At 32.1% G+C, this 8,121-nt stretch overlaps 1 long non-coding RNA gene across 1 annotated transcript; it reads left to right on the top strand.

Annotated features, from left to right (window-relative positions):
* Positions 1-466: 466 nt before the first annotated feature.
* LOC147815931 (uncharacterized) lies at positions 467-5,782 on the top strand. The gene is made up of 2 exons (XR_015431459.1): positions 467-1,016; positions 5,511-5,782. It is a non-coding gene; the product is annotated as an uncharacterized LOC147815931 (long non-coding RNA).
* Positions 5,783-8,121: the final 2,339 nt, after the last annotated feature.

The following is an 8,121-nucleotide window of genomic DNA, read 5'->3' as shown; positions in this document are numbered from 1 at the left end:
CTTTCGTTAATTTAGTATTTGCGACGTCATTTCCTCACGAGATGTTTTATTGTCAGATTGAGACGTCATTCCTTCATTCATAAATAAATTCATGAATGAAATTTGTCAATTATTCTTGATTCCAGTGTAATTCTCATGTTATGAAGAATCAACGTAGTTTAAAAATGAATTAAACTGTTTCGCCTTGCCTTTTTTTTATGAAAAAAATTAAATAGTCTTTTTTTTTAAAATTCCATAATTAACCAACCCCATTTAGTTACTACCGTTATTTTAAAGGGAATGGTTCCTTTTTTCCAATGTACAGTAGTATATCAATTCTAGTAGTAGCTAAGTTTATTGTCTCTAATATAAATATCTAATAGAATGATTTCCAAAATTGCTGGTATTAAAACTAGTAGAAAGTTACTAACTTCATCTCCTCATTTTAGACTATCGGACTTTTGCATGGGGAAAAGAACCAGACTTCGAAAAGTTTCAAGCTTCAATCCCTGTATTTCAAATATATGTGGAATACAGATCCAATCTACGAAGCATTCATCCTATCACGTGATTGAAACCAAGGACATTAATAGACATACGTCTACATTCTTTTGTTCTTTTACAAGTACACCATTATTGTTAGAATGACTGGCTCGAGGAGGATGCCAGTGGAAATTGTAGCTTACTTGCCTATTATTGTTAATATATATTTTTATTAAGTTTAGCACAGCTTCTTTATTTTTGAGAAACCCTCGCTTCACCCCCTTTATCCTACAAATGGGGGCTCGTCCACGGGAATGTGGATCGCGATTTGAGCAATAACCGGATCTGTCGCGAAGGACAGAATTGACCCGGAAACTTTCATGAAACTTTCGAATCATCCTGAAATTATTGGATTATTTTGTGAAGCAGAAGTGCAGTCATCTTTTCCGTGGAAGTGCAGTGTGAAATCCTTGGATACGAAAAGGGATACGAATCTGGTTTGAATCAACGAAACATTGGATTACCATTGGACACTGAGAGTCTCTTCAAACAAGGTAGGAAATTTTCAATTTTAAAAATGTATAAAAATTCAAAGAAAGAAGACCTAGTAAAAGTATTAGAGGAAATAGGAGGCATCGCAGACAGCAGCGATAATATCGTTAAATTAAAAGAAAAAATTGAATGTTCCGAAATATTTAAGAATGATTCTGAATTTGTCAAAAATTTGATAACTAACGCCGTAGAAGAAAGAGTAAAAATAGCAGACAGGGAACTAAAACAAAGCGAAATTCAGATTGAGTTAGAAAAACTAAAATTAGAAAGACTCGAGAAAGAAATGCTTTTATTAGAGGCGAAAAACAAAGCATTTGAAATTGACCCTCCCAAAACAATAAATGATACACCTCAAACAAACATTGAGAATCTAATTCATAGCATTAAAACTCTATCTCTTCCAGTTCCATCGAAACCTGAAAACTTTATTCAATTTTTTTCATCGTTGGAAAGAGCTTTTAATACGAAAAACATAAATGAGAGGCTTAAAGCTGAAATCTTAATTAATATGCTAGGTGAAAAAGCAAACAGCATCTTGTTATACATTGAAGAAGAGGAATTGAAAAATTACGAAAAACTTAAATCATTAATTCTAAGAGAAAACCAAATAACCCCTCAACAGTGTCTATTTAATTTTCGCCACCAAAGAAAAAATTTTGATGAATCACACATTCAATTTGCAACACGAATTCGTTCAACTTTTGAGTATTATTTACGTCTGAGAGAAGTAAATGACTTCAAAACATTATGTGATTTAATCATTTCGGATAAAATATATGAAACACTAGACAGAGACACATCCGCCCATATTGGCGTAAGACAGGCTAATGGTTGGTTCAAGCCTCTCGAATTAGCACAAGAATGCGATATTTACTTTACGGCAAAAAGAAAATCGCAAAATGAACAGCAGTCAACATTCAACCACACAGAAAATCAACATCGATATAGGAGCACTTTTCATTCTCCTAAAAACACTCATCAAGGAAAATATAGGGCAAACACTTTTAAACGAACAGATAAATTGCCAGACACTAGAAACTGCTACATTTGCGGTGCGAATTCACATTTCGCAAAAAATTGCAATATGAAGTTTAAAGAAACTCAAAACCAAACTAATCCTTCACAAATTAATGCAAATCAGATTAATCAAATCGAAAGTAAAAACTCAATCAATGAACAATGTGTAAATAATTTGGAATTTATTGAATTAAACGTTAATGAACGAAAAATTAACTGTTTAGTAGATTCGGGTTCACGCATTTGTGTTATAAATAGCAAATATGTAAATTTGAAAGATCGTATCCCAGAAAGTTCAATTGAATTAAAAAGTTGTTTTGGAGAGATAATTAAAGCGAAAACTTATTCTCTTACAATTTCACTCCCAAGTCAAAACATCATTAAACGTGAATTATGCATCCCGTTCGCAGTAACCGATAAACTTTCGATGTGTTGCGTCATAATCCCTCAAGTAAAAGCTCTTCTTTTCGAGTGTCAAATTTCAGATTCGCCAGATGTTAAATTCAAAACAACTTCGAACACTTCGAATAAAAAAATAAATGATCAAAATGCTTATGCAGGAGATTTATTGCAAAAGGAAAATTCTCAATCTCAATGTTTACTTTTAAACAAGAAAAACGATCTGTGTTTAAATGATTCCTTGTCTTTTGATAATTCCTTATTATGTGATACTTTGCATGATGATAACAACTTTTTATTTGAATTTCATGATGATATTTTTAATTGTTTTCAATTGAATATAAATGATATAAATACTATGCACTTAAATCATATCAAAAATGAGCATGTTAAACAGGGTGTATTTAATCTTATCCAAAACTATAAGCCTCACAAAGTGAAAACAAGTAATTTAGAAATGAATATAATTTTAACAGACGATACACCAATTTACTGTAAACCTCGTCGATTACCATATGTTGAAAAACAAATAGTTGATTCCCAAATAAAGGAATGGTTATCAAAAGGTATTATTAAACCTAGTAATTCAGATTTTGCTTCCCCTATTGTTTTGTGTAAGAAGAAAAATGGTACTATGCGTCTTTGCGTGGATTATCGTAAGTTAAACAAAAAGACAATTAAAGATAGATTCCCCCTTCCTGTCTTAGATGATATTTTAGATAGTATAAGCGAGGCAAAAATTCATTCTCTACTGGATCTTAAAAACGCATTTTTTCACTTACAAATAAATGAAGATAGTCAAAAATACACATCATTTGTCACCACCAATGGTCAGTATGAATTTACCAAAGTGCCCTTCGGTTTAGCTAATAGCCCTGCCGAATTTCAACGATTTATTAATCACATATTCAGAGATCTAATTAATGAAGGCATTATGGTAATATACATGGACGATATAGACGTAATAGCGAAGGATGAAATTGAAGGTCTAGAGCGTTTAACAAAAATCTTTAAGATAGCCTCAGAATATGGCTTGGAGATAAATTTCGAAAAATGTCAATTTCTAAAAACTAAAGTTAATTTTTTGGGACACATAATCGAAAACGGTACTATTACACCTTCAATGGAAAAAACGAAAGCAGTTACAAATTTCCCTGAACCTAAGAATATCAAGCAAATTCAGAGTTTCTTAGGCCTTACAAGTTATTTCCGTAAATTTATTCAAGGATATGCATATATTGCAAAACCATTAAGCGACTTATTGCGTAAAGACACTAATTTTATTTTTGGACCAGAACAAAAAATCGCTTTTCAAAAATTGAAAGAAAAATTATCAACAAACCCAGTTCTCAATTTGTTTAGACAGGGTGCTAGAACAGAATTGCATACAGATGCATCTAAACTTGGTTACGGAGCAATCCTATTGCAAGAGGGCGATGATGGAAAATTCCACCCAGTTCATTACATGAGTCGGAAAACCTCAGTACAGGAAGAAAAATATTCCAGTTACGAGTTAGAGGTCTTAGCTATCATAACAGCTTTACAGAAATTTCGCATTTATTTATTAGGACAAAAATTCAAAATTGTTACCGATTGTTCGGCATTCCAAAAAACTATGGAGAAAAAAGAAATTACCCCTAAAATAGCTCGTTGGGCATTATTTCTAGAAGAATTTGAATACGAAATAATTCATCGCTCAGGGACACACATGCGTCACGTTGATGCCTTAAGCCGTTATCCAATAATGATTATTGAAACCCCTGAAATAACACCTAAAATTTCAACAGCCCAAAAAGAGGACGAATTTATATCAACAATTAAGGAATTAATTAACTGTGGTAAAAAGGATAATTACTTTGTGAAAAATGATATTCTTTACAAAATTGTTAACGATAGAGATTTATTAGTGGTCCCTAAGACCATGCAAATAGAAATTGTAAAAAATGCTCATGAATTAGGTCATTATGGGGTAAACAAAACAGAAAATCTTGTTAAAGATAAATATTTTTTCCCAAACATCAGACAGTGCGTAGAAAATGTAATTAACAGTTGTGTTAAGTGTATTTTAGTAAACAGGAAAAAGGGAAAAGCAGAGGGTTTATTAAACCCAATTCCAAAAGGTGAAACTCCATTAGACACATATCACATTGACTTTATTGGTCCAATGCCATCCACCAATAAAAACTACAACCATATTTTTTCTGTGGTAGATGCATTCACAAAATACGTATGGCTCTATCCTGTAAAATCTACATCATCATTCGATGCCATTCAGAAATTAAACCTACAACAAACAAATTTTGGAAATCCTAATAGACTGATTAGCGATAAAGGTGCCGCGTTTACTTCTAAAGAATTTAGCGACTATTGTGCAAATGAAGACATTACTCATCTTACCATCACAACTGGAATCCCACGAGGAAACGGAATGATTGAAAGAATTCACGAGACACTTATTCCCATTTTAGCAAAACTATCCATAAACGATCCAGAGAAATGGTATAAATACGTACCATTAGTACAAAGAACATTAAACTCTACTACATCTAGAAGTACCAAATACTCGCCATTTGAACTGCTCACTGGCATTAAAATGAAACAAAAACAAGATGACAAGCTTTTGGAAATATTGAAGGAAGAACATGAAAACACCATAATGTGTAACAGACAAGAGATTCGTGACAACGCTAAAGTCAACATTTATAAGATTCAAGAGGAAAACAAGCGAACATATGACAAAAAGCGGAAGAAAGCTCACAAGTATGAGAAAGGGGATGTCGTTGCCATTCAACGAACGCAGTTCGGTACAGGACTCAAGTTGAGACCAAAATTCTACGGACCTTATGAAGTTACTAAGGTGAACAACAACGATAGATACAATGTCAGAAAACTTGGAACTCACGATGGTCCTAATATGACTTCTACTGCTGCAGACCATATGAAGATCTGGGGAAATTGAGGAACCATATGGACTGAAAAAAAAAAAAAAAAAAAACTAATAATTTTTTTTTGTTTCTTATAGCCAATTGTTTTGAAATATTTGCTTTTGTACTGTTCTTTTTTTTCTTGTGTATTTTCAGAAAATGTCTTTGGAACAAACATGTCTATTGGTGAGAAGGTGGTCACCGCGGTCGGTGAAGAGCAGGACGGCCGTGTGGAATACAGATCCAATCTACGAAGCATTCATCCTATCACGTGATTGAAACCAAGGACATTAATAGACATACGTCTACATTCTTTTGTTCTTTTACAAGTACACCATTATTGTTAGAATGACTGGCTCGAGGAGGATGCCAGTGGAAATTGTAGCTTACTTGCCTATTATTGTTAATATATATTTTTATTAAGTTTAGCACAGCTTCTTTATTTTTGAGAAACCCTCGCTTCACCCCCTTTATCCTACATATATTAGAGAAATAAAACTTCTAAAAGTTCAATCTTTTACAGCAACCACTATTCTTTATTCATCATGACGTTACAATGCATTTTTCGCAATGGAATACACAATCAACAGTCGCAGTAACTAATGTGGTGTATGAATAAAATCTGAAATTTCATAACTTATGCAAAGTTATGTTAAATCTTTTAATCTTTTTCACAAGTCAACACGAAAGTTTTCAGACAAAACTTAGCAAACTGTCTTTCTCTCCTCAAATCAATACAATATAAAACAAAAATTGTATTGACAATTTCAGTAAGGCCCGAGTTTTTTTAGGTAATCAGTTGCATTTAATAAGAAATCGGGATAATGAGAGAAACGGTTAAAATATATTTCTTATAAGTTTTATCTCTTTTTATACATACCAGTAAAGTCAAAACAAGGAGAAGAATGACAATTAAGGATTCTTTGATGCTATGAATTCTTTGAACAGATATTATAATTCCATTTCAAATTAATTCCGAATGTAGGATTTCTTTAAAAGGATATAACGGTCATTTTTAAAACTGTTTGGCATTTATTAGAATGTTCATTTAAATATGTTGCGGAAGATTCGAATACTTTCAAATGATGAACAAATTCTGAGGAGGAATTAATCTCTAATTACAAAACTTCATTCGCAACATGATAATTTTTTAAATGAAGTAATAAAGTGCGTCAGAAAGACAACATGACAAGTAGTCCAGGCAGTAGAGTTTTCAAATGAGCGTACCTTGAAAAAAATTAGGGGAGTTTTTACATAGATGTTTTTGGGGTGCTGAATACGAATCAGCATTATGTGATAAATTTTTTTTTTTTTTTGAAAAAACATGGAAAAATATATTTTTTACTTTCTTTTGCATTTAACTTTTTATGTTATTAAAGATGGAAATGTCGGATGGCTAACTGATGAATGTTTGAAAACTGTAGAAAATATCCTACCAAAAATTGCATCAACAATCTTGACCGCAAAGGTAATAAGCCAAAAAAATTTCGAGTATGAGAACAATAACTATATGACTAAAATGATGTTTATCTCAGTTTATCAACGGAAAAAAATGAAGTGAAATGATTAACAGAGGTTTGAAATTGTACAAAAATTACTTCTATATTCTGAGGAGGAGCAATCGCCTACCGAATAGCCCCCCCGAATAGCTACAATTTTTCCTAAATCTTCCCCAAAATCAATATTTTTAAAAAAAATGGAAAATGCATTGAAATTGATATTCGCGTTTATGTATTTAGCGTTGAAAAAGTTGGCTTTTTGTCATTTTTTACTACTCTTACGATTATTGCGATTCTTTAATAAATTGTTCAGATGAAGCAATTTATATTTACTCAGAGTTACTTACCTTTTAAGCACTTTTCAAGCACTCAAAAATATTTTAAGCACTTTAAAAAAACATCATAACCAGGCAGGGTTGGAAAGTTTTCGACAATTGACGTTTTTATCTTGTTCTAACAGTCATGTCAGAAAAAAAAACTTTTGGCACTCTTTTTGACAATTGTCAAAAATCATGAAATTTTGAATCATGTAAAATGAATGGCGTTTTAACACACTACGGACTGACAACACGCCGAAATAGATTTGGGGTTGAATGAATTGTGAAAACGTTGAATAGAACAATGTGAACTGTGTCTTTTTGCATAATTCGAAGCGAAAATCAACATAGTAAAGGAAAAATCTAATTTTGACAAAGGGAAAATTAAGCACTTTTTAAAAACACCCAATGAAAAAAAGCACATTTTAGCGCTTTCAAAAAACGAAAATAAGCACCTTTAAGAACTTTTTAAAAAAGCTACGCACCCTGTTACTGTCTGCTATGACCAGTAAAAAATTTTCGGATTTAAATTATAAAAGTTTACCTTTTGAATGTTTATTTTTCTTAGTTTTATTTACTTTAAAAAAAAAATTTTCTTTGTTTTCAGAAGACTCAATCTCATTAGGCAAGGTGGAACGATATCTTTTCCGGCAGAATTTCCTCATTCCATCGAACACACAAAACAGAATTTAATTAAATATCAATTACTTGGGTAATAGGCGATCACGGTCGCAGACACTTTAGGTCACATGATCAGACGCCAGGGCACCCAATGCAGTAGCTATACATAGAAAAATAGAACCTACAACCAACTCGTTCAATGCATTTATCATCTGAAAGAACGTTAAAAGCCACGCTAATAAATTCTTATAGGAAAAAAAACGGAAAAGAAATAATTTATTTCCAATGGTTTCACATTCAACTCATAAAAATACTAAATTTATGCCATTT

This window comes from Parasteatoda tepidariorum, chromosome 2 (assembly GCF_982258835.1).
Source record: "Parasteatoda tepidariorum strain Cologne lab strain chromosome 2, Ptep-v5.0, whole genome shotgun sequence".
NCBI lineage: Eukaryota > Metazoa > Arthropoda > Arachnida > Araneae > Theridiidae > Parasteatoda > Parasteatoda tepidariorum.
Note: the sequence above shows the minus strand (reverse complement) of the source record. Positions and strands in the feature narration are given on the sequence as shown.